Here is a 14,066-nt window from a genome sequence, read left to right as displayed (position 1 = left end):
AGCTAATTTTTATGCGGTGGTTATCTAAGAACCACCGCATAAAAATTAGCTATCAAATAAAAATAACCGAAAGTGAATTGCTTGATCAATATCGGTTCATTCGTTCAAAAGTTAGCGAAATGAATATTGAAAACGGGGGTTTTTTAATATGCCTAACAAATTAACTTGTGATTACTATTCTAGAAGTTAGAACTTTCCTGCTATTGTGTGCATGTCCTCTCAACCTATCGCCGGTTGACTGTAACAGATCACTACATGGGATAAGTCCGCCGTATGAACATGTATTTTTTTGTATTAATTTTAATTGGTGTACTTATTTCCGTGCACCCCGATTGATTCCTGGACTCCGATTCAATACTTTGAGGCCGAGGATGAAAAAGAGAAAACGTTCAGATAAGAGAGAGTATGATATGCATAATAAAATATGTCTAGGATAATCTATCGTCGAAATTGTATCCCTTGTGCAGCCGACGTGTGTAGCAGATCGATCGCGTTCCTTCACCCACTGAGAAAAGCCCCTACCACGGAAACGCATTTACCAAATGTCGACTCTATTATCTCTTTCTTTTTCTAATCTCGATGAACAAAGTGAGACAGAACATCAGGAAAAGCTCATGAAAAATTTCACTAAGACCGTAGTAGTGGTAGAAATGTGTGCGTGTAATGGTCAATTCGCACACATGGACATTAATTCAGTAAAATGTCAATGTTTCCCTTATGCCACATCTAGGGAAAATCATCCTTATGATCAATAGAAATAAAGTTGCAAATTGATATGAAATTCTATTTAACAGTTTGTTTTAGGGTGAGTGAAAATGTGGGAAAGGGTTAGCTGTATTGAATTGTGTATCGGTGGGAAAGAGATGGAATATACCTTAGTGGATAATGCATTATCAGCTGGGCCTCGTGTGTGGGTGGTGGATACAGATGCGTGACATAGATAGGTTTACGCCCAGCATTTGCCCAGTTTCTTCCCAAACAGTCGGGCGCATACCCAACTAGAAGATGGGTTTGCGACCGACATCTCTGTGCGTGACCTATCTTTACATTGTTATCGGCTGTCTGAACGATTAATTGGAATTGCGTCTCTCAGGACTGATATTGTATGTCGGTATAGTGTCACACATTAATTAGAATACAAAATTGTTTTCTTCTTTCTTTCTTATTCACTGTATTATTGTTAACGCTGATGGCAGATTTTATTCAAGTCGCCTAAAGGCATCTGACATGACATTTACGACTGCCTGCTAACATCTAGTGGCAAGTAGTCGCATACTATCATATCATATAGATCATTTAGTATCGCATACATCACATAGATCATTTAGTAATTCAAACTATTGCTCGCACTAATATAACTCGCAAGAAGTACAGTCGACCGCATGTCAAATTACTCTGCTTCTTCTCCATTGATAGGTCAATAATATTAACAAGCTTCTATAACAAACAGTGCTGTAATCATTTCTTCAAAAGTTATTGAATGGAATGAATACCACATTCCATCATGCATTTTAAAATACATATCTTGTGATGTTTTGTCGCATGCTTACCAAAGTTGATCAATATTTCGTGTATATGAAGCTAAGAACGGTCACGTTGTATGCAAATAATTATAACCATCTAATTTAAAAAAATAACGCACATAAAATATATTTACTAATTTTGATGCTTCCATTAGTCGTTATCTAACAGATTTGCTCTGTAAAGCGATGTCATTTTGATTCTGAAGTTATATTGACATACTTCCATACCCTTCATATTTTGAGACTAAATCCAGTTTGAGCCAATTAGGGAACATGTTATGGAGCCTATGGATATCGAACAATTGTAGCTATGAATAGGAGAAATTAACAAGAGTTGTTCTCTTTTTTCCTCTTCTTCTCTGAAAAGATCATATATCATGTATGCAACCTTCGTTTTGTTTTGATTGCTTATTGGCTAATCATTTGACTTAGGACCAATTTTTAGATTTTTTTCTGATTTGCTCCAACATTTTTACAAAAAAACAAAAGGTTAGACGAGATATCGTCCTACAGATCTATTATATTACTTAATCATCCTCCCGGAACAATATTTTTCAAGAACTTCGAAACTGCTCACAAAAGATTACTATCTACCAGCTCGATGTCTTTAATTTAGAGCATAGTTTATTGATGGTAGTCGGATAGGTTTTTTTGCACACTGGTTGATACTAGTGTGAATGCGACTTTGCAACTTGTCGGTCGGTAGTCGTAAAAGTCATGTCTGATACCTTCAGGCGACTTGTATAAAATTAGACACCAGTGGTAGCATAACATACTCGAAATAAGAAGAAGAATCTCCCAATTGGAGAACCACACACCACAAGACATGCTATATCTAAGTACTTTTTAACTAGATTCTTGGCAAAACCCATCCAAACTGCGAAACTGACTTAAAGTTAGCATATTATTTAAAGTTGGAAATTTTAATCACCAGTATGGTATAAGTATTAAACATTATTCGATATAACTCGTAAGTATAAAAACTAACGCTGTTGAACAGAATCAACTGAATTCCGAATCAGCGGTAGCTGTAGAATTACCAATGTCATGCCTGACGGAAGCGTTAGCTTAGTAATAAAAACATTTATCTACAGAATCCTATAAAACTTAATGAATCGTACAACAATAAAAGCAGAGACAAGTCTGCAATACAGCACTCAATTTATTTTTATCAGAGTGCACTTGACATGCGCCGACTGACCTCCGAATCGATGGAGACTGCGTTTGTTGTCATTTCATCTCTCTCGCACTTGTTGTACAGTTCTATCTCCCGTCTCGGCTGTCAAGGTGACGACGACGTCAGATCCAACCAATCATAGAGAAGCGTTGTGAAGAAGTTCGTATTTATTTCGACAGATGGCGTCACTAGGTCAGAATTTACCGAGTCACCATGATACATTTTGTTCTGAAATTGAAGCAATTGTGTCTTGTAAGTAACTCATCATCTGAATCTTTATTGCTTTCTTCAAAGTCCATGGAATTGAAGTGCAATAATCGTTGAGTAGTGCAATTTAAAAAATCCTTATTTCAAATCTTACTTAGGTCAATTATAAAACCACTCGTCGCGTCTATCTGCATGAACGTGATAAGCTCAAAAACTGTCGGGCGGATTTTTGTATGGTTTTCAGTAATAGATAGTGTGATTTCTGAGGAAGGTTGAGGTGTACAATTTATTATGGTTTTAGAACCCCAGCGAAGCCCGGGACTGGTCGCAGGTACTTTATAAATTTTCTCTTAATAATATAAGTACGGATGTATAACAAGGTGGAAGACCTGCTATTCATCCATACTAATAATATTAAGAGAAAATGTTTGTACTTTTGTTTCATTTTTTTAATGAAATTTGGCACAGACATACAACCTTCATAGAAATCATCTTCAGAAACCTTCATAAGTGACGTAGGTATTTTTAAATTATGGTGGTACCCGAGCGAAGCCGAGACGGGACGCTAGTATGCTATATAAAACTGCACTTCCTATTTCCTGAGTCGAAGTTATATTGATTTGGACCAACATCGCGCGTAATAATTATATTTTCAGAAGAAGCATGAGTATTTCATAGTTTATGTATAATCATCTACATTATTATCTACTGAATACTCTTAGATACGGTAAGTACTCGTTCCATTTATCTGAAGCATTCCTGTAGATGTTGTTGGGCAAATTCTAGAGCATACGTCAAGAGGTTTCCTACAAATATTTCCACAAATTCATGTTCACCCTCTCTTTTCAATAATTGCATATTTTGAATACCGTCAACATTTCTTATGGTCTTAAATCCGACTTGTATATATTTTTCGAGAAGTTGTGTGATGGTTTGTTGTCAGGTAGTTGTCAGGTTGGCAGTTTTCTGTTTACTTAAGATTAAGTAAATAACATTGAGAGGATTGAAATTGGAACACGGTGACGGTGATGTCATTTCAAATTCAGAAGGTGACAAGATACAGTTTGATATCCGACCATAATGTCTTCTTTTTATTATTCTTTGCTAGCCAGCTTCGCTTCATACGTTCATACACCGACAAGACTCGCTAGAATTTTGATTATCGATCGCCAGAGTCTCGATTGTCACAATAGTTATCACAGCTAAACTCTGCGAGTAATCGATTGGTGAAACTCAATCCATCCGGGAAGCATAGTAAAGCCTCTATGCAGTGAAATAGTCTTGTGAAGGTTCTAAGTGACCCCTCATTACTTTTCTCTTCCTCACCCTCATATTGTCGTGTTGCATTTTTCGGCTGAGACATCTCGAATTCGAGGATCTGCGAAAAGAAATCAATCGTCTACTAAACTAATGGCTTCCGATGCACAATGGAGAAGAAGCCATGTCATAGATAAGTACAATGTAAACAAGAAAATTGAATAAGTTATGGATTTATTAGGCGTTTATTTTCTGAAAAATAATAATATGCGTACAACAGTATGTTTGTGAAAGAAATTGATATTACGAGTACATGTATTTCAAACGATTTCCATTGACATGAAAATATTTGCGAAACTGTGTTTTGTATTCAATATATGGAAATCGTATTCACTGCATTGATATTGTCTCATGGAAAATTCCTCTTGTAATGTTGCCGTGTGATCTTTGTTCTTTTCAGTTTAATGTTTTTTAAGGACGTTACATAATGTATTATTATGTTGGTAATATGACTATTGTCTCGTTTTTTGTGAGGGTTGAGAAATGAAATGACAAAATACGCAAGTAGCATTCTACTTTGGAATAATAATCTTAATTAAAATGAAGAATTTATTAGATAAAATAAAATTGATTATAGAACATACTTTTACATCTCGTGGACTTTTGACATAGTCTCTTATAATTATAACAAAGCAGTCGTAAGTAGGAAACATTTTTATAAAATAAATATTTATACAATGACGACGCCAACGATTGCATTCTATACACAATATCCATTTTTATCCATAGGTACTAATATTATAATGACAAAAGAATTGTAATTTTGTTTGTAATGTGTATATTTAAAACACTACTGGACCGATTTTGGTGAAATTTGGCATAGAGATAGAAGAAACCTTCAGGAGTAACATGGCTACTTTTTTATTATGGTTTTACACGAGCGAAGGAATGGGTGCCGACACTAGTAACCAATATAATAAATATAATAAACACAACCTATTAGCGTTAAATTTATAGAACTTTCGAATACCAGTAATTGAAAAATATTCTGGCACAATAGCCGGAAGCACGGGCTAAATGCAGAACCAGCACCAGGTAATAAAAAAGTCCTTAAAAGAAAAAAAAACACATTGCATTCGAGCGACCGCCTACCGCAGCCAAAAATAGAGCACGAACCAATTTGATTCTGAATAATTTATAACTTTAACTACTATCTGAACCTTTACTAAAAATATACTTTATTTTAGGGTACATAGAGTTTCTTTTTGTTTAAATTTATTTGCAAGTTAGAACCTTGAATTCTTAGCGTTTTCTCTGGAGCATCCGTGTTTACATGTTGGCCGGAGAAAATATTTTTCTGACGTCTTCGGTCAAGCAGAACGTTTTAAATGTCACAGGCAGTAAATTTTTTGGAAATTTTACTTGAGAACAACTGAAGTCTACGGCGGAATAATAGGACAGACTTCCTAGCTAGTTAATTGATTTTCTTTGTAAATATTGCTAACTTATTTGCTAAAAACGAAAGAAATAAAAACTCTGAAGCCTTTCAGTATCATAATCTAAATTCATCTATTCAACTCATAACTCGTTTACCTATTTAATTTACATGAAAAATATGTTCACGATTCGACACAACCTAATAATATTTTATTATATTATTCAAAGTAATTATCAGATCACTTTACACAAAGTAATTATCAGATCTACCTACGTCAGTATTAATTATCTTATCGCAAGGTTTCCAAGTCAACATACTGTCCATAAATTTATTTTATTTTATGTACCTACTAACAGCGCGTCTCGGCTTCGGTCGGGTAAAAACATAATAAATCATACCTTCCTCAGAAATCACACTATCTATTGGCCAAAACCGTAAGAAAATCTGTAAAGCAGTTTTTGAGTTTATCGCGAACAGATAGACAGCGGCAGAGGACTATTTCATATGTATGTAATATTATTAAGACGTGTAGCCAAGCGCGACTACAAGGTCACAGCGACGGCGGCGAGTCATGATGAAAGGGAGACGGAGAATGTCAATTATAAATGTGCCGGAGGGAGACGACGATATTCCTATTGTGCATTCAGAAGAGAACGGATGCGGTGTGCAACTTGTGTAGGGCTGGTATCGATATAATTGTAATGTTGAGCTTATTTATTTTATTATTCCAACAGCAGCGTAGCTAGTCTTCTATACATATATTAGGGAGTGGAGTGGTGTTACTATAGAATATTTACCAAAAACACCAAAATTTAAGTTCGTCAGAAGCGTCAAAGCCGAAGTAACTAAAATCATTCCAATTTTATAATGGGTTTTAATTGTCTGGTAGATAAGTAGGTACTTCCCTTTTAGAATGATAGCAAAGTTGTAGACTTATCTATAAAATGGCTAACTTAAAAACTGCGGCTTGATGTACAAAAGAAGGATATGCATGGTCTGACAACTAAATGTGAAAAAAAAATTAAAGCGGCCCCTAGGCTCCGAAGCTTAACGGTAAATACGGCTGAGAAAGAAACCGGGAGCACGTTCAGATGAGAAAAACGTTTGAAAAAAAGTTAAGAGTAATCAAACTTTTAATAGTGCCAACCCTACAGTCGTGACCCCGCGAGAAAGCGGGCGCGCCGAGCCGAATTTGTAAAGAGAATAAATTAGAAAGGAACACTAACAACAGACTCGCTCGAGGCTTGTAATATGTTTGAGTAGTGAAGGCGATTTTTAAATCTGCCTTCTTATTTCGATTCCAATTTTGAATTACGAGTATGTTGCCATATTCTGTTTGTAGTAGGTTAAGTAGTAGTTCTTTTTTCTTCTTAATTTAAATTTCCCATTTAAATGAAGATAATACAATTCTAAATGTGAATCAAATCTACCTTTATATGCTCCGTATGCTTAGTTATTTTGTTTGTGTAAAATGAACAAGAAATGAAAATTTATTGAAATCTTAATCTGATTTAATTAAAATTGAAGAGTTTACTTTTAAAATTCAATAAAAACAAAACCGGACGTGATCCCACTTTTGAATAATTAATTTTAAGCACATTTGGGCGGCCATATTAGGAAAATTATATGTTGGATTAGACTCGTTTTCATTTTGTAGGAACTTTTCTAAAACGAATAAGTAGCTACTTACCTTTCGTTTTTTACACGTGTGCAATTAAAAATGTCGAGTCATCTTTCAGGGTGTTTACACAATTTCTACCTGCAGATTTTCAAATTGTCAGCTTTTTCAACTAATATAGTAGTATAGTTATAGTACAATATACTCTACCCCAGATATAAAAAAATCATATAATTGATTATTTTACTTAGTAGGGATGTAGGTACTGATGTTTTTAATAAATATTTGTGGATTATACTAGTATAAGTCAGAGTCCACGCATCACATGTTACATGCATAATTTTGTGAAAACACCGCAATCTCTGTAATTATCTGTCCAATTATATTTTTTTCTGTTGGTAATACAAATATTAAAAGAATCTCAAAATTCGAAGATGTGGGGATCGAAATCTATACTAACATCACATAGCGAATGTTATACTTATTAAGGTTTTATTGGTATTTGGAGTAATTTTAGACTTAGTAAATGGCCACAGCAATCACCTCAACAATCATACATTTTCAGTCGAAAAACACGGCCTAATTTGTTTTTCTCGACATTTTACTTTTTTTTATCGTCGTTCAACTACCATTCAAAAATAAAAAAATAAAAAAGAAATCAAAATATCTTTATTTGTCTCCTCAATCTTTCTAGAACAGTGTTCCTAAATATGATTAATACAAGTATAACATTATAGTAAAAACTATAACAAATCATCTCTCCTCATTACCAATATAACAGTCTGGCGGCGGAGACTGTTCTCAGCAGACTAAACTGTCTATAGGGCAGACAACCACCAGGAACACCCTAGGTGATTGTAATCGAAGTTAATTTCATAGATTTTCCACAATTTTTCCCGAAAATTTGGGACATGATCGATGTGGCGAAAAAAATAGGGGGAAATTATGGAGTGAATTTCGATTGCATGAAAATCGCGCCATCACGGCTTCTCGACCGATGAAAGGATGTGTTGGGTGAATATTTGATTGATGCGTCTTAGGTCAAATACGGAATGCACTTTTTTTTCTTATAAATAGAAAATATGTGTGGCTTTATAGAGTACATACAAGTCTTTTCAGAATACGTTCAGAACAAAATGGAACTTTCAATCCAAGTTAAACATTACAGTTTGATATAATGTAAATAGTATATATTCTTTTTCATAGTCGTATTCTTCATGGCTGAGGGTCGTGGACATTACGTAGAATTATACACACACAACAAATTTTTTGGCATTAGTAATGGAGTGGTTTGCCATTGCCTTCTCCATTTCACACACAAGTTAATAATCAACCAGTGTGCAGGTTTCCTCACGATGTTTTCCTTCACCGGAAGCAAGTGGTGGTCGATGAAAACAACTATACATGATTCTGATTGGTATACAAACTAATGTAACACGAGTAGATTCGAACCTGGGACCTTTCGATCCACAGGCTGGCGTCTTAACCATTAGGTACACCACACCACCACTTTTATTATATATTACATTACATTAGGAATAATGTACTAAGTACTAAGTATTTTATTGTTGCAGTCGCAGTATCAGCAAAAGTGATGGATGAAGAGAAAGACAGAAGAAATAATAGAAGGAGATTGTTAGGAATTTAATGTTAATGAAGGTATGACTGGAAACAGACAGTTGTGGAAGGAGAAAAACATTATGCGCCGGCCCCGCATATCCCCATCGGGATTTGGTAAGGGACAAGAGGTCGGAGTTTCCTAATGAAAACTTGGTCCAACTCCATAGTCCGACCAGTCGTGTGACAACGTGTGTAGTCAGTTCCGAAATCATGTGCCTATCACAAGAAGTGAAGGATTTGACGCGACGGACAAAATTTAATAAGACCAGAAGTTTTTGGATGAGTTGCACCATCAAAATGACGTTGATATTAATTGGCGCACCGCTGACATTCAGACAAAATGGCGTGCTTTGCGTTTTTCTGCACTATCGTTAAAGATGCCGTCAAAGTTGACGATGCAACCCATCCTATGATCAATAAACATAGAGATCTTTTTTACACTTTAAGTGCAAGAGGATTTCTTCTTTACTTGTGCTGATGTTTCACTGATAACGCGATGAAGATGATCAACCTAGGATAGGGTGGAAAAGTATAAAGAGAATGGCCAAGCCTTAAAATTGTTTACTAACTTCAAGGAATCCTCCTTAAAATTAGCAAATAATTTTACGCATATCCATGCGTACCGTGGTTAGAAACTGTAAACCGTTCGGACTGGAGAAAAAGGTGGAAATAGCATTCAAGTTTTACATAGGTACCTACCTATTATGTCTAAGTTCGTGACGCTCTATGAGGAAGTAACCGGGAAAATGTTCAAAGTTTTGATTTTTCGCATTTTTCCGGTTAGTTATTTTTTAAATAATTACACTACCTTGAAATAATGCTAAAAATATGTTCTCCTGGAATTTACTCTATTAATTTTACTTATTTTTTTACGAGGCAAAATGAAGAAAAACCTGTAAGGTTTTTCATCACCTACTTCAACCTACAAAAACTAAAAGATAAGTGTTATTAGATTTTTAAATAATACTAAAGGCGAACAAATACTGTAGAGCTCCCCGGTAGAGCGACATAAAAAGCCACTAAAATCATTTCAACTTTCCAGCCACAAAACTCGTTTTAAAATCAGAAGAACGGCATTTACTTCTCTATAAATAACACATAAAATGAATTGGCCAGAGTTATGTGATATTTATAATTGGTTAGTAGAGAAGTAGTCGAATAACCACACACGTTTTATTTCCGCCAGATAACGGGTGCCGAGTACCAGGCGCGCAGCAGGGCGCATAGAACGCGGCTCGTTTAGGCCTATACCGCTGCGCTGCTACTGCCGTATTCCGCTTCCAAATTCAAAATTTAAATTAAATATCGAAATGATTTAAGTTACAATTCAAAATTGGAATTTGTTTTCATTCAAATTAAAGCTATTCAATGTATTTGTTTTAAATACGGGTTATCGTCCCAATAAAATTATCAATTAAGAATTCAACTTGTTTTTCATTTTCTATAATTGTAAATATTTTCTCAGAAACCTTTTGGACTTTTGAAATGTCAAAAACAAATGTCGTAGGTAAATAGGTTTTTTTATTTATTCCCGTAATATTTAATCTTGGGTATACTTAGGTATTACAAGGATTTACTGTCATAAACATTCAAACTTAATAATATTTCTAAGTAAGTAGTTATATAAATATTTATAAAACTCAAAATATCGAAATTATTTATTCGCTAAGAAGTAACTAGGTACATATTTTTTTAAAGTGAATAACATAAAAATCGTGGTTGAAGTTAAATTTAAAACATATGAACCCAAAAAATCAAGCAATATTAGTGTCAGTTTCTGAAAATCCGTCTCAGATGGTCCTCAATCAGAAATGATCATCCCTTTAAATAATCCCTCGTCCGCCGCAGCATGTCAATAATAATTATATTTATCTAACATCCCTTAGGGTGCCACTCACAGAGGGGTGGAGGGAAGATGTGTCGCGCATTGCTAATGCGGTAGTTATTATAAATGGGGTGTCTTTGATTGTCTGTGGATTTTGCAAAACCCGTGCGATATTGAGATATTTTTTTTAACTTTTAAACTGTCAAAAAAAACTAATATTTGATATTGTATAATTATAGCTGTTAACTGTTATTGTATTAGATATTTTATTGTTGCAGTTTCATACGACCCGCTCCTCGATACTTTCTCGTTTAGCTATTTCCCAAAAGGTTGCCAAGAAATTTCGATAAGGCCGGTTTTATTTTTAACCATTTGTGATAGGTATATATTGTATCTATTTATGTATAACTGAGTAAATTCATTTGTTCAATAAAGTGTTGTTATATTGTATACAATATAACAATACTTATACTTATACTTTATTCATTTGTTCAATAAAGTATTGTTATATTGTATACAATTTAACAATACTTTATTGAACAAATGAATTTACTCAGTTATAGGTACCTCTACTATGTAGTGTATATGCTGGTTTAGTCAATATACCTATGCCAAGCTATTTTTTTAATTGTCTCAGATTACAAAAAGAAATTTCTTTAATCCAAGACATTTGTGTGGAAATTGGTTTGTCGTGGTAATTTCATGTTTTTCTGCGTTGCTGGAGACGAAATACCTACTCGAAGTACTTTAGTGTTTCGTCTTCCACCACTACCATGCCCCATGCTTTTTTAGTAATTTATTGTCAATTCTTGTGAAAACTCTAGTCGGAGTTGGAGGTAACATAATTAAAATACGAGAAAACAGTAGATGACAATGCATTATTATGATAAGCATGACCTGATAGTGCACCCTCGAACTAGATCACTTTATTGACGCCAAAAATGTACATTTTTGGCGTCAATCTTAAAACTGAGTCTAAGTAAGTACCTGACCCAGTTTGAAGTACATTTTCACAAAAAAAAACATTTTTTTTTTATTGAAAGATCTTCTGAAAATATCATGTCCGTGAGGTAAACCGTTGACGAGTTCCCTACGTCGGGAGCCGTTCAGGTCGGTCATGCTTATCATAATAATGCATTGTCATCCAAATTAAACGTGTGTACAAATTTTCAGCTAAATCGAAGATATCTGCTTCAAAACTTAACTGCAAGATCCCGACCGAACGTAGGTACAAGTTGATTTAAAGTTTGCATCTTGATGTAAATATCGTTGTTTGATAAATGTCTTTATAAACCGGCAAACTAAGTCATAAAATTCCCTATAAGTACCTATTCAAACTCCCAACTGAATCCAGTATTTTGGCGTCCCCAACACGTGTCCTGCATTACAAGCGTGGTTCCGTATATTTGGACCTGCATACTGGGTGTCATGGGGCTGCGCCCGTCGCCCTTCACCGCCACCCACACCCTAGAGAGTAAAACACGACAATTGCTATAAAGAACTTCGTAATTTGAATATTTAAATGTAATTTGCTAATAAAAAAATATTCATAGAATAATTTTTGATTATAAAAACAATATCTAAATAGCTGACAATATTTTTTTTCTTAGCACTGGTATTCATCTTAAATTTGTTTTAAAGTGCAATTGAACAACACGTTCAAATAACATTATTGATATGAGACAAAGCAAGACATAGACGTCGAAGTTATTTACGAAAGTCAATCAAGGGATAGCTATAAACTGGAGACTGACAATCTGTCTCTATTTATTTCAGAATTTCAATTCCACAAATAAACTTGTCATTCAACTAGAGGTAAGTACCTAAGTCTGCCCCGTAAGGAACAAAGACGTGATAAATACTTACTTCTATACCTATATCTGAAAGTAGTTATATATGAACTTCATGCTTAATTATTGCACATTATGCAATGCGTACCTAGGTCTTGATTTCAAAAATATTACAGAGTGGATGGAAAAACAGTCTAATGCCGGGTCCACGCTGTCGTCGAACAGTTTGCCAAACTTTATCAGATTATGTATAAATTGCTGGTTTTTCAAAATCAAAAATCAAAATCAAATCATTTATTCAGAAATTAGGCCTTCACAGGCACTTTTTCACGTCATATTCTAAATTAAATGATGTTTACCAAAGCTACAAACTACTAGCATTTCGGAACGACCACTGCTGAGAAGAAATGCCGAAAGAAACTCATTCAAACAGTGGTCCTTATTATGCCAGAAGGGCTTACCATTTTTTAAATATAAATTTATGTATAATTTTTTATCAGTTATTTAACAATGTAAGTACACAATAAAGTAGGCACATGGTCAAAAGGTATACTGAAACATATTATGATTGTGATCAAGTGCTGATGAAAGGAAAATATATATATACCTATATATATATATATATATATATATATATATATATATATATATGTATAATTAACCAAACAAAAAAAACTTTTAATTAAAGATAGAGCTGACCAGTTCCTCCCGGCAGCACCCGTTCACGAATTGACGCGTGAGTCAGCTATTACGAAGCTCAACCACAATAGAGGGAACTTCCCGACCCGATCCACGACGCCGCTACCGGTTTGACCATTTGAGTGTGCATGACGTACTCGATCTCCATAATCTAACATAATAGATACCTATGTTACTTTCAGACACTTGACGATCACAAATCACGTATATGTTTTACAAGTAAATGTCAAAATATATGCAATAAACACGTCAAGAAAATATATAAATAATTATAAAAAGGTAAGATCAAGTGTGAGAGGTAGAAGTTTTAGGAAGGGTCCAAGGTTTTTTATCATTTAAATAGTCGCTAATTGTGTAATAAGCATTAGCCATTAAAGCATTTTTAATCTATGATTTAAATTTTGGCATTGGCAAGTTAATAGTCTCTATAGGGAGTTTATTGAACAATTTTACACTTTGACCCACGAAAGACCGCCTAACCTTTTTAAGTCGGAATCTGTTCATACAAAGTTAATGCCTATTACGAGTGTTCACACTGTTAACATCGCTCAATGTTTTATACAGGTGTAAGTTAGATTTAACAAAAATAAGTACGTCGAAGACGTACTGAGATGAAGCCGTTATAATATTTATCGATTTGAATAATTGTCGCAAGGAATCCCGTGGCTTAAGCCCGTAAATAAAACGAATTGCTCGTTTCTGTAAAACAAAAATTTTTCCTATATCAGCTGCATTACCCCATAACAATAATCCGTAAGACATTATGCTATGAGAGTAGCTGTAATACACGAGCCTAGCTGTTTCGATGTTTGTACACTGTCTGATCTTTCTCACTGCAAAAGCTGCCGAACTAGGTTTTCATTGTGGTAAATAGCATTCATACTATGCAAATGTTCACGCATTCGCGTCGGC

The 14,066-nt window shown here is 34.5% G+C and overlaps 1 long non-coding RNA gene across 3 annotated transcripts; it reads left to right on the top strand.

The window, feature by feature from the left end:
* The first annotated feature begins 2,921 nt into the window (after window positions 1–2,921).
* On the top strand, window positions 2,922–10,235 carry LOC128683599 (uncharacterized). Of its 3 annotated transcripts, none has more exons than XR_008406307.1 (3): window positions 2,922–2,952; window positions 8,795–8,954; window positions 10,027–10,235. It is a non-coding gene; the product is annotated as an uncharacterized LOC128683599 (long non-coding RNA). The 3 variants fall into 3 exon arrangements; XR_008406306.1 differs by lacking the exon at window positions 2,922–2,952 and adding an exon at window positions 2,981–3,238; XR_008406308.1 differs by lacking the exon at window positions 2,922–2,952 and adding an exon at window positions 5,964–6,108.
* Window positions 10,236–14,066: the final 3,831 nt, after the last annotated feature.

This window comes from Plodia interpunctella, chromosome 3 (genome assembly GCF_027563975.2).
Source record: "Plodia interpunctella isolate USDA-ARS_2022_Savannah chromosome 3, ilPloInte3.2, whole genome shotgun sequence".
NCBI lineage: Eukaryota > Metazoa > Arthropoda > Insecta > Lepidoptera > Pyralidae > Plodia > Plodia interpunctella.
This window is presented reverse-complemented; position numbering and strand designations above follow the sequence as displayed.